The sequence below is a fragment of the Oncorhynchus masou genome, unplaced genomic scaffold (assembly GCF_036934945.1).
Source record: "Oncorhynchus masou masou isolate Uvic2021 unplaced genomic scaffold, UVic_Omas_1.1 unplaced_scaffold_2249, whole genome shotgun sequence".
Taxonomy (NCBI): Eukaryota; Metazoa; Chordata; class Actinopteri; order Salmoniformes; family Salmonidae; genus Oncorhynchus; species Oncorhynchus masou.
In genome coordinates, this window is record NW_027008722.1 from 1 (window position 1) to 16,237 (window position 16,237).

Genomic DNA, 16,237 nt, shown 5'->3' on the forward strand with positions numbered 1-16,237 from the left:
ATATCAGTATACACTACCATATCAGTATACACTACCATATCAGTACACACTACCATATCAGTATACACTACCATATCAGTATACACTACCATATCAGTATATCAGTACACACTACCATATCAGTACACACTACTATATCAGTATATCAGTATACACTACCATATCAGTACACACTACTATATCAGTATACACTACCATATCAGTACACACTACCATATCAGTATATCAGTACACACTACCATATCAGTACACACTACCATATCAGTACACTCTACCCTATCAGTATACACTACCATATCAGTATACACTACCATATCAGTACACACTACCATATCAGTACACACTACCATATCAGTACACACTACCATACCAGTATACACTACCATACCAGTATACACTACCATATCAGTACACACTACTATATCAGTATATCAGTATACACTACCATATCAGTACACACTACCATATCAGTATATCAGTATACACTACCATATCAGTACACACTACCATATCAGTATATCAGTATACACTACCATATCAGTACACACTACCATATCAGTACACACTACCATATCAGTACACACTACCATACCAGTATACACTACCATACCAGTATACACTACCATATCAGTACACACTACTATATCAGTATATCAGTATACACTACCATATCAGTACACACTACTATATCAGTATACACTACCATATCAGTACACACTACCATATCAGTATATCAGTATACACTACCATATCAGTACACACTACCATATCAGTATATCAGTATACACTACCATATCAGTATACACTACCATATCAGTATACACTACCATATCAGTACACACTACCATATCAGTATATCAGTATACACTACCATATCAGTATACACTACCATATCAGTACACACTACCATATCAGTATACACTACTATAGCAGTATACACTACCATATCAGTATACACTACCATATCAGTACACACTACCATATCAGTATACACTACCATATCAGTACACACTACCATATCAGTATATCAGTATACACTACCATATCAGTATACACTACCATATCAGTACACACTACCATATCAGTATATCAGTATACACTACCATATCAGTACACACTACCATATCAGTATATCAGTATACACTACCATATCAGTACACACTACCATATCAGTACACACTACCATATCAGTACACACTACCATACCAGTATACACTACCATACCAGTATACACTACCATATCAGTACACACTACTATATCAGTATATCAGTATACACTACCATATCAGTACACACTACTATATCAGTATACACTACCATATCAGTACACACTACCATATCAGTATATCAGTATACACTACCATATCAGTACACACTACCATATCAGTATATCAGTATACACTACCATATCAGTATACACTACCATATCAGTATACACTACCATATCAGTACACACTACCATATCAGTATATCAGTATACACTACCATATCAGTATACACTACCATATCAGTACACACTACCATATCAGTATACACTACTATAGCAGTATACACTACCATATCAGTATACACTACCATATCAGTACACACTACCATATCAGTATACACTACCATATCAGTACACACTACCATATCAGTATATCAGTATACACTACCATATCAGTATACACTACCATATCAGTACACACTACCATATCAGTATACACTACCATATCAGTACACACTACGATATCAGTATACACTACTATATCAGTATACACTACCATATCAGTATACACTACCATATCAGTACACACTACCATATCAGTATATCAGTATACACTACCATATCAGTACACACTACCATATCAGTATATCAGTATACACTACCATATCAGTATACACTACCATATCAGTATATCAGTATACACTACCATATCAGTACACACTACCATATCAGTATATCAGTATACACTAACATATCAGTACACACTACCATATCAGTATACACTACCATATCAGTATACACTACCATATCAGTATACACTACCATATCAGTATATCAGTATACACTACCATATCAGTACACACTACCATATCAGTATACAATACCATATCAGTACACACTACCATATCAGTATATCAGTATACACTACCATATCAGTATACACTACCATATCAGTATACACTACCATATCAGTATACACTACCATATCAGTATACAATACCATATCAGTATACACTACTATATCAGTATACACTACTATATCAGTATACACTACCATATCAGTATACACTACCATATCACACTACCATATCAGTACACACTACCATATCAGTATATCAGTACACTCTACACTATCAGTATACACTACCATATCAGTATATCAGTACACTCTACCCTATCAGTATACACTACCATATCAGTATATCAGTACACTCTACCCTATCAGTATACACTACCATATCAGTATACACTACCATATCAGTATATCAGTACACACTACCATATCAGTATACACTACCATATCAGTATATCAGTACACTCTACCCTATCAGTACACACTACCATATCAGTATATCAGTACACTCTACCCTATCAGTATACACTACCATATCAGTATACACTACTATATCAGTATACACTACCATATCAGTATACACTACCATATAAGTATACACTACCATATCAGTATACACTACCATATCAGTACACACTACCATATCAGTACACACTACCATATCAGTATATCAGTATACACTACCATATCAGTATATCAGTATACACTACCATATCAGTACACACTACCATATCAGTACACACTACCATATCAGTATATCAGTATACACTACCATATCAGTACACACTACCATATCAGTATATCAGTATACACTACCATATCAGTATACACTACCATATCAGTATATCAGTATACACTACCATATCAGTACACACTACCATATCAGTACACACTACCATATCAGTATATCAGTATACACTACCATATCAGTATACACTACCATATCAGTATACACTACCATATCAGTACACACTACCATATCAGTACACACTACCATATCAGTATACACTACCATATCAGTATACACTACCATATCAGTATACAATACCATATCAGTACACACTACCATATCAGTATATCAGTATACACTACCATATCAGTATACACTACCATATCAGTGCACACTACCACATCAGTATATCAGTATACACTACCATATCAGTATACACTACCATATCAGTACACACTACCATATCAGTATATCAGTATACACTACCATATCAGTATATCAGTATACACTACCATATCAGTATACACTACCATATCAGTATACACTACCATATCAGTATACACTACCATATCAGTATATCAGTATACACTACCATATCAGTGCACACTACCATATCAGTATACACTACCATATCAGTACACTCTACCCTATCAGTATACACTACCATATCAGTATACACTACCATATCAGTACACACTACCATATCATTTTAGACTACTATATCAGTATACACTACGATATCAGTATACACTACCATATCAGTACACACTACCATATCAGTATACACTACCATATCATTTTAGACTACTATATCAGTATACACTACCATATCAGTATACACTACCATATCAGTACACACTACCATATCAGTACACACTACCATATCAGTACACTCTACCATATCAGTATACACTACCATATCAGTACACTACCATATCAGTACACACTACCATATCAGTACACACTACCATATCAGTACACACTACCATATCAGTACACACTACCATACCAGTATACACTACCATACCAGTATACACTACCATATCAGTATATCAATATACACTACCATATCAGTACACACTACTATATCAGTATACACTACCATATCAGTACACACTACCATACCAGTATACACTACCATTTCAGTACACACTAACATATCAGTACACACTACCATATCAGTACACACTACCATATCAGTATACACTACCATATCAGTATACACTACTATATCAGTATACACTACCATATCACACTACCATATCAGTACACATTACCATATCACACTACCATATCAGTATACACTACCATATCAGTACACACTACCATATCAGTATACACTACCATATCAGTATACACTACTATATCAGTATACACTACCATATCAGTACACACTACCATATCAGTACACACTACCATATCAGTACACACTACCTTATCAGTATACACTACCATATCAGTATACACTACTATATCAGTATACACTACCATATCAGTACACACTACCATATCAGTATACACTACCATATCAGTATACACTACCATATCAGTATATCAGTACACACTACCATATCAGTACACTCTACCCTATCAGTATACACTACCATATCAGTATACACTACCATATCAGTATACACTACCATATCAGTATACACTACCATATCACACTACCATATCAGTATACACTACCATATCAGTATACACTACCATATCAGTATACACTACCATATTTGTATACACTACCATATCACACTACCATATCAGTATACACTACCATATCAGTACACACTACCATATCAGTACACACTACCATATCAGTACACACTCCATATCAGTATACACTACCATATCACACTACCATATCACACTACCATATCAGTATATCAGTATACACTACCATATCAGTATACACTACCATATCAGTATACACTACCATATCAGTATACACTACCATATCAGTATACACTACCATATCACACTACCATATCACACTACCATATCAGTACACACTACCATATCAGTATACACTACCATATCAGTATATCAGTACACACTACCATATCAGTACACACTACCATATCAGTATACACTACCATATCAGTATACACTACCATATCAGTATATCAGTACACACTACCATATCAGTATACACTACCATATCAGTATACACTACCATATCACACTACCATATCAGTATACACTACCATATCAGTATGAACTACCATATCAGTATAAACTACCATATCAGTACACACTACCATATCAGTATACACTACCATATCAGTACACACTACCATATCAGTATACACTACCATATCAGTACACTACCATATCAGTACACACTACCATATCAGTACACACTACCATATCAGTACACACTACCATATCAGTACACACTACCATACCAGTATACACTACCATACCAGTATACACTACCATATCAGTATATCAATATACACTACCATATCAGTACACACTACTATATCAGTATACACTACCATATCAGTACACTACCATACCAGTATACACTACCATTTCAGTACACACTAACATATCAGTACACACTACCATATCAGTACACACTACCATATCAGTATACACTACCATATCAGTATACACTACTATATCAGTATACACTACCATATCACACTACCATATCAGTACACATTACCATATCACACTACCATATCAGTATACACTACCATATCAGTACACACTACCATATCAGTATACACTACCATATCAGTATACACTACTATATCAGTATACACTACCATATCAGTACACACTACCATATCAGTACACACTACCATATCAGTACACACTACCTTATCAGTATACACTACCATATCAGTATACACTACCATATCAGTATACACTACCATATCACACTACCATATCACACTACCATATCAGTACACACTACCATATCAGTATACACTACCATATCAGTATATCAGTACACACTACCATATCAGTACACACTACCATATCAGTATACACTACCATATCAGTATACACTACCATATCAGTATATCAGTACACACTACCATATCAGTATACACTACCATATCAGTATACACTACCATATCACACTACCATATCAGTATACACTACCATATCAGTATGAACTACCATATCAGTATAAACTACCATATCAGTACACACTACCATATCAGTATACACTACCATATCAGTACACACTACCATATCAGTATACACTACCATATCAGTACACTACCATATCAGTACACACTACCATATCAGTACACACTACCATATCAGTACACACTACCATATCAGTACACACTACCATACCAGTATACACTACCATACCAGTATACACTACCATATCAGTATATCAATATACACTACCATATCAGTACACACTACTATATCAGTATACACTACCATATCAGTACACACTACCATACCAGTATACACTACCATTTCAGTACACACTAACATATCAGTACACACTACCATATCAGTACACACTACCATATCAGTATACACTACCATATCAGTATACACTACTATATCAGTATACACTACCATATCACACTACCATATCAGTACACATTACCATATCACACTACCATATCAGTATACACTACCATATCAGTACACACTACCATATCAGTATACACTACCATATCAGTATACACTACTATATCAGTATACACTACCATATCAGTACACACTACCATATCAGTACACACTACCATATCAGTACACACTACCTTATCAGTATACACTACCATATCAGTATACACTACTATATCAGTATACACTACCATATCAGTACACACTACCATATCAGTATACACTACCATATCAGTATACACTACCATATCAGTATATCAGTACACACTACCATATCAGTACACTCTACCCTATCAGTATACACTACCATATCAGTATACACTACCATATCAGTATACACTACCATATCAGTATACACTACCATATCACACTACCATATCAGTATACACTACCATATCAGTATACACTACCATATCAGTATACACTACCATATTTGTATACACTACCATATCACACTACCATATCAGTATACACTACCATATCAGTACACACTACCATATCAGTACACACTACCATATCAGTACACACTCCATATCAGTATACACTACCATATCACACTACCATATCACACTACCATATCAGTATATCAGTATACACTACCATATCAGTATACACTACCATATCAGTATACACTACCATATCAGTATACACTACCATATCAGTATACACTACCATATCACACTACCATATCACACTACCATATCAGTACACACTACCATATCAGTATACACTACCATATCAGTATATCAGTACACACTACCATATCAGTACACACTACCATATCAGTATACACTACCATATCAGTATACACTACCATATCAGTATATCAGTACACACTACCATATCAGTATACACTACCATATCAGTATACACTACCATATCACACTACCATATCAGTATACACTACCATATCAGTATGAACTACCATATCAGTATAAACTACCATATCAGTACACACTACCATATCAGTATACACTACCATATCAGTACACACTACCATATCAGTATACACTACCATATCAGTACACACTACCATATCAGTATACACTACTATATCAGTATACACTACCATATCAGTATACACTACCATATCAGTATATCAGTATACCAGTATACACTACCATATCAGTACACACTACCATATCAGTACACACTACCATATCAGTATATCAGTATACCAGTATACACTACCATATCAGTACACACTACCATATCAGTACACACTACCATATCAGTACACACTATCATATCAGTATACACTACCATATCAGTACACACTACCATATCAGTATACACTACCATATCAGTATACACTACCATATCAGTATACACTACCATATCAGTATATCAGTATACCAGTATACACTACCATATCAGTACACACTACCATATCAGTACACACTACCATATCAGTATACACTACCATATCAGTATATCAGTATACCAGTATACACTACCATATCAGTACACACTACCATATCAGTACACACTACCATATCAGTACACACTACCATATCAGTACACACTACCATATCAGTATACACTACCATATCAGTATGAACTACCATATCAGTATAAACTACCATATCAGTACACACTACCATATCAGTATACACTACCATATCAGTACACACTACCATATCAGTATACACTACCATATCAGTACACACTACCATATCAGTATACACTACTATATCAGTATACACTACCATATCAGTATACACTACCATATCAGTATATCAGTATACCAGTATACACTACCATATCAGTACACACTACCATATCAGTACACACTACCATATCAGTATATCAGTATACCAGTATACACTACCATATCAGTACACACTACCATATCAGTACACACTACCATATCAGTACACACTATCATATCAGTATACACTACCATATCAGTACACACTACCATATCAGTATACACTACCATATCAGTATACACTACCATATCAGTATACACTACCATATCAGTATATCAGTATACCAGTATACACTACCATATCAGTACACACTACCATATCAGTACACACTACCATATCAGTATACACTACCATATCAGTATATCAGTATACCAGTATACACTACCATACCAGTACACACTACCATATCAGTACACACTACCATATCAGTACACACTACCATATCAGTACACACTACCATATCAGTATACACTACCATATCACACTACCATATCAGTACACACTACCATATCAGTGCACACTACCATATCAGTATACACTACCATATCACACTACCATATCAGTATACACTACCATATCAGTATACACTACCATATCAGTATACACTACCAATATCAGTATACACTACCATATCAGTACACACTACCATATCAGTACACACTACCATATCAGTATACACTACCATATCGGTACACACTACCATATCAGTATACACTACCATATCAGTATACACTACCATATCACACTACCATATCACACTACCATATCAGTACACACTACCATATCAGTATACACTACCATATCAGTATACACTACCATATCAGTATAAACTACCATATCAGTACACACTACCATATCAGTACACACTACCATATCAGTACACACTACCATATCAGTACACACTACCATATCACACTACCATATCAGTATACACTACCATATCAGTACACACTACCATATCAGTATACACTACCATATCAGTATACACTACCATATCAGTATCCACTACCATATCAGTATATCAGTATACCAGTATACACTACCATATCAGTACACACTACTATATCAGTATACACTACCATATCAGTATACACTACCATATCACACTACTATATCAGTATACACTACCATATCACACTACCATATCAGTATACACTACCATATCAGTATATCAGTATACCAGTATACACTACCATATCAGTACACACTACCATATCAGTACACACTACCATATCAGTACACACTACCATATCAGTATACACTACCATATCAGTATACACTACCATATCACACTACCATATCAGTACACACTACCATATCAGTATACACTACCATATCAGTATATCAGTATACCAGTATACACTACCATATCAGTACACACTACCATATCAGTACACACTACCATATCAGTACACACTACCATATCAGTACACACTACCATATCAGTATACACTACCATATCACACTACCATATCAGTACACACTACCATATCAGTGCACACTACCATATCAGTATACACTACCATATCACACTACCATATCAGTATACACTACCATATCAGTATACACTACCATATCAGTATACACTACCAATATCAGTATACACTACCATATCAGTACACACTACCATATCAGTACACACTACCATATCAGTATACACTACCATATCGGTACACACTACCATATCAGTATACACTACCATATCAGTATACACTACCATATCACACTACCATATCACACTACCATATCAGTACACACTACCATATCAGTATACACTACCATATCAGTATACACTACCATATCAGTATAAACTACCATATCAGTACACACTACCATATCAGTACACACTACCATATCAGTACACACTACCATATCAGTACACACTACCATATCACACTACCATATCAGTATACACTACCATATCAGTACACACTACCATATCAGTATACACTACCATATCAGTATACACTACCATATCAGTATCCACTACCATATCAGTATATCAGTATACCAGTATACACTACCATATCAGTACACACTACTATATCAGTATACACTACCATATCAGTATACACTACCATATCACACTACTATATCAGTATACACTACCATATCACACTACTATATCAGTATACACTACCATATCAGTATATCAGTATACCAGTATACACTACCATATCAGTACACACTACCATATCAGTACACACTACCATATCAGTACACACTACCATATCAGTATACACTACCATATCAGTATACACTACCATATCACACTACCATATCAGTACACACTACCATATCAGTATACACTACCATATCACACTACTATATCAGTACACCCACAGGCTTACTGTCTACACCCCTGTCAGGTTTATCTACCCTTCAGTCTTCTCTGGTTGTATCCACACAGGCTTACTGTCTCCACCCCTGTCAGGTTTATCTACCCTTCAGTCTTCTCTGGTTGTATCCACACAGGCTTACTGTCTCCACCCCTGTCAGGTTTATCTACCCTTCAGTCTTCTCTGGTTGTATCCACACAGGCTTACTGTCTCCACCCCTGTCAGGGTTATCTACCCTTCAGTCTTCTCTGGTTGTATCCACACAGGCTTACTGTCTCCACCCCTGTCAGGTTTATCTACCCTTCAGTCTTCTCTGGTTGTATCCACACAGGCTTACTGTCTCCACCCCTGTCAGGTTTATCTACCCTTCAGTCTTCTCTGGTTGTATCCACACAGGCTTACTGTCTCCATCCCTGTCAGGGTTATCTACCCTTCAGTCTTCTCTGGTTGTATCCACACAGGCTTACTGTCTCCACCCCTGTCAGGTTTATCTACCCTTCAGTCTTCTCTGGTTGTATCCACACAGGCTTACTGTCTCCACCCCTGTCAGGGTTATCTACCCTTCAGTCTTCTCTGGTTGTATCCACACAGGCTTACTGTCTCCACCCCTGTCAGGTTTATCTACCCTTCAGTCTTCTCTGGTTGTATCCACACAGGCTTACTGTCTCCACCCCTGTCAGGTTTATCTACCCTTCAGTCTTCTCTGGTTGTATCCACACAGGCTTACTGTCTCCACCCCTGTCAGGTTTATCTACCCTTCAGTCTTCTCTGGTTGTATCCACACAGGCTTACTGTCTCCACCCCTGTCAGGTTTATCTACCCTTCAGTCTTCTCTGGTTGTATCCACACAGGCTTACTGTCTCCACCCCTGTCAGGTTTATCTACCCTTCAGTCTTCTCTGGTTCTATCCACACAGGCTTACTGTCTCCACCCCTGTCAGGTTTATCTACCCTTCAGTCTTCTCTGGTTGTATCCACACAGGCTTACTGTCTCCACCCCTGTCAGGTTTATCTACCCTTCAGTCTTCTCTGGTTGTATCCACACAGGCTTACTGTCTCCACCCCTGTCAGGTTTATCTACCCTTCAGTCTTCTCTGGTTGTATCCACACAGGCTTACTGTCTCCACCCCTGTCAGGTTTATCTACCCTTCCGTCTTCTCTGGTTGTATCCACACAGGCTTACTGTCTCCACCCCTGTCAGGTTTATCTACCCTTCAGTCTTCTCTGGTTGTATCCACACAGGCTTACTGTCTCCACCCCTGTCAGGGTTATCTACCCTTCACCCAGTCTTCTCTGGTTGTATCCACACAGGCTTACTGTCTCCACCCCTGTCAGGGTTATCTACCCTTCACCCAGTCTTCTCTGGTTGTATCCACACAGGCTTACTGTCTCCACCCCTGTCAGGTTTATCTACCCTTCAGTCTTCTCTGGTTGTATCCACACAGGCTTACTGTCTCCACCCCTGTCAGGTTTATCTACCCTTCACCCAGTCTTCTCTGGTTGTATCCACACAGGCTTACTGTCTCCACCCCTGTCAGGTTTATCTACCCTTCACCCAGTCTTCTCTGGTTGTTTATTCAGCCCTGGGCACTCAGCCAAGCCTGTCTGTTATACAACTCAGGGTGTTTACCCAACCGAATATTACAGGGAAGCAGGTAAATAGCAAGGTCTGCTCTTCAGATCTACATCATTTGGCCTGTCACAGCACTGTCTCAACACTGTCTCAACACTGTCTCAACACTGTCTCAACACTGTCTCAGCACTGTCTCAGCACTGTCTCAACACTGTCTCAACACTGTCTCAACACTGTCTCAGCACTGTCTCAGCACTGTCTCAACACTGTCTCAGCACTGTCTCAACACTGTCTCAGCACTGGGGAAGAAGTATCAAGTCTATTGCAAATGGCTTGGAGGGAAGTAACATATAGCAACTGGCCTATATTTTATATTAGTGGGACAATGGAACATAGTTTAACATGATCCTATTGTCTATTGGCTTCAAGAAGATGTTCACTTTATCCATTACAACAATCTGAGCCCCCTTATCTGCTGGTTTAATCACTATACTCTGATTGATGTTGAATGTTTCTAGAGCTTGATTTTTTTTTAAATGCTTCTGAATTGAGAAAAGGAAGCCACATCCCTACGTATAAGAGTCTGTATAGTTTCTGACACGGACTCCAACTGAGGTTCCCAATGTGACGGGTTTGGAAATTGTATATGAGGAAAATATGCTTGATATTCAAAATGATCTGATAACTTCAATCTTCTATGATAGATCCCCTTCGGAACTCCCCACAGTCCACCTGTGTCATAACTTCTCCTTGTCCGGGCGGTGCTCGGCGTCGGCTTCGCCGGCCTACTAGACATCACTCATCCTTGTTTCCTTTTCCGTTTGTTTTGTCTTTGGTTCTTTCACACCTGGTTTCATTTGCTTTCATTGCAGTGTGTATAATTACCCCTGTTGCCTGCTTAGGTTTGTGCGGGATTGTTCATTTCATTTTGCTCGTTGAGGTTGTGCCTCAGTTATTTTCTTGTATATACCGATTGTGTGTAAATTTAAGGAGCGTTGTTTTTTCTTCCTTTTCGTGAGTAACTGTGTTCTCTTTTGTCGTGGGTGTTTATTATGGTATTCTACCTGACCCTATTGTTGTGGACTTGCCTATTAAAAGACGCTACTTGGACATCTCTGCTCTCCTGTGCTTGACTCCTTCATCTACCTCTAAATCAATATCACAACAACCTGTTTAGGAGTTGGAATGAAAGTCAGTCCTCTTTCTAGAACCTCTCGGCTTGGTTGACCCCAGTGGGACATTGCTGGTCAAGACCTCAAATCGGTTGTGAAGTAGCATGGACATGTTGATGGAACAAGGTCACTAAACTGGTGGTTAGACAGGGTACATCCAAGAGCCTCTGCTGTCATCTAGAGGGTGTTTCTCTGTACTGCTTGACACATGGAGACTCAATGGAGGCCCAGTGGATAGACAGGGTACATCCAAGAGCCTCTGCTGACATCTACAGGGTGTTTCTCTGTACTGCTTGAAACATGGAGACTCAATGGAGGCCCAGTGCACGTGCTCAAAGTCAGAACCAAACAATTGTTGGTCAGGTTGTGATCTATAAAGCAGTATGTTCTTCAGTTAGATGCCAACTAATATTCCTACAGGGACAATAGGTGGGGCAGGAGGAAGAATGGTGGTCCTGATTTACACAGGGACAATAGGTGAGGCAGGAGGAAGAATGGTGGTCCTGATTTACACAGGGACAATAGGTGGGGCAGGAGGAAGAATGGTGGTCCTGATTTACACAGGGACAATAGGTGGGGCAGGAGGAAGAATGGTGGTCCTGATTTACACAGGGACAATAGGTGGGGCAGGAGGAAGAATGGTGGTCCTGATTTACACAGGGACAATAGGTGGGGCAGGAGGAAGAATGGTGGTCCTGATTTACACAGGGACAATAGGTGGGGCAGGAGGAAGAATGGTGGTCCTGATTTACACAGGGACAATAGGTGGGGCAGGAGGAAGAATGGAGGTCCTGATTTACACAGGGACAATAGGTGGGGCAGGAGGAAGAATGGTGGTCCTGATTTACACAGGGACAATAGGTGGGGCAGGAGGAAGAATGGTGGCCCTGATTTACACAGGGACAATAGGTGGGGCAGGAGGAAGAATGGTGGTCCTGATTTACACAGGGACAATAGGTGGGGCAGGAGGAAGAATGGTGGTCCTGATTTACACAGGGACAATAGGTGGGGCAGGAGGAAGAATGGTGGTCCTGATTTACACAGGGACAATAGGTGGGGCAGGAGGAAGAATGGTGGTCCTGATTTACACAGGGACAATAGGTGAGGCAGGAGGAAGAATGGTGGTCCTGATTTACACAGGGACAATAGGTGGGGCAGGAGGAAGAATGGTGGTCCTGATTTACACAGGGACAATAGGTGGGGCAGGAGGAAGAATGGTGGTCCTGATTTACACAGGGACAATAGGTGGGGCAGGAGGAAGAATGGTGGTCCTGATTTACACAGGGACAATAGGTGAGGCAGGAGGAAGAATGGTGGTCCTGATTTACACAGGGACAATAGGTGGGGCAGGAGGAAGAATGGTGGTCCTGATTTACACAGGGACAACAGGTGGGGCAGGAGGAAGAATGGTGGTCCTGATTTACACAGGGACAATAGGTGAGGCAGGAGGAAGAATGGTGGTCCTGATTTACACAGGGACAATAGGTGAGGCAGGAGGAAGAATGGTGGTCCTGATTTACACAGGGACAATAGGTGAGGCAGGAGGAAGAATGGTGGTCCTGATTTACACAGGGACAATAGGTGGGGCAGGAGGAAGAATGGTGGTCCTGATTTACACAGGGACAATAGGTGGGGCAGGAGGAAGAATGGTGGTCCTGATTTACACAGGGACAATAGGTGGGGCAGGAGGAAGAATGGTGGTCCTGATTTACACAGGGACAATAGGTGAGGCAGGAGGAAGAATGGTGGTCCTGATTTACACAGGGACAATAGGTGGGGCAGGAGGAAGAATGGTGGTCCTGATTTACACAGGGACAATAGGTGGGGCAGGAGGAAGAATGGTGGTCCTGATTTACACAGGGACAATAGGTGGGGCAGGAGGAAGAATGGTGGTCCTGATTTACACAGGGACAATAGGTGAGGCAGGAGGAAGAATGGTGGTCCTGATTTACACAGGGACAATAGGTGGGGCAGGAGGAAGAATGGTGGTCCTGATTTACACAGGGACAATAGGTGGGGCAGGAGGAAGAATGGTGGTCCTGATTTACACAGGGACAATAGGTGAGGCAGGAGGAAGAATGGTGGTCCTGATTTACACAGGGACAATAGGTGAGGCAGGAGGAAGAATGGTGGTCCTGATTTACACAGGGACAATAGGTGAGGCAGGAGGAAGAATGGTGGTCCTGATTTACACAGGGACAATAGGTGGGGCAGGAGGAAGAATGGTGGTCCTGATTTACACAGGGACAATAGGTGGGGCAGGAGGAAGAATGGTGGTCCTGATTTACACAGGGACAATAGGTGAGGCAGGAGGAAGAATGGTGGTCCTGATTTACACAGGGACAATAGGTGGGGCAGGAGGAAGAATGGTGGTCCTGATTTACACAGGGACAATAGGTGAGGCAGGAGGAAGAATGGTGGTCCTGATTTACACAGGGACAATAGGTGGGGCAGGAGGAAGAATGGTGGTCCTGATTTACACAGGGACAATAGGTGGGGCAGGAGGAAGAATGGTGGTCCTGATTTACACAGGGACAATAGGTGGGGCAGGAGGAAGAATGGTGGTCCTGATTTACACAGGGACAATAGGTGAGGCAGGAGGAAGAAAGGTGGTCCTGATTTACACAGGGACAATAGGTGGGGCAGGAGGAAGAATGGTGGTCCTGATTTACACAGGGACAATAGGTGGGGCAGGAGGAAGAATGGTGGTCCTGATTTACACAGGGACAATAGGTGGGGCAGGAGGAAGAATGGTGGTCCTGATTTACACAGGGACAATAGGTGAGGCAGGAGGAAGAATGGTGGTCCTGATTTACACAGGGACAATAGGTGGGGCAGGAGGAAGAATGGTGGTCCTGATTTACACAGGGACAATAGGTGGGGCAGGAGGAAGAATGGTGGTCCTGATTTACACAATTCCTCTTTTTTCTTTAGAGCTTCAGATTGAGATTGTTGTTATTCACCAATATGTTTTTCTTCAGTGTTGCACACTGGGTTCTCCAAGGGGAAAACTCCCTCTATTCTCCTCTTGACTGTTGGAGCTCGT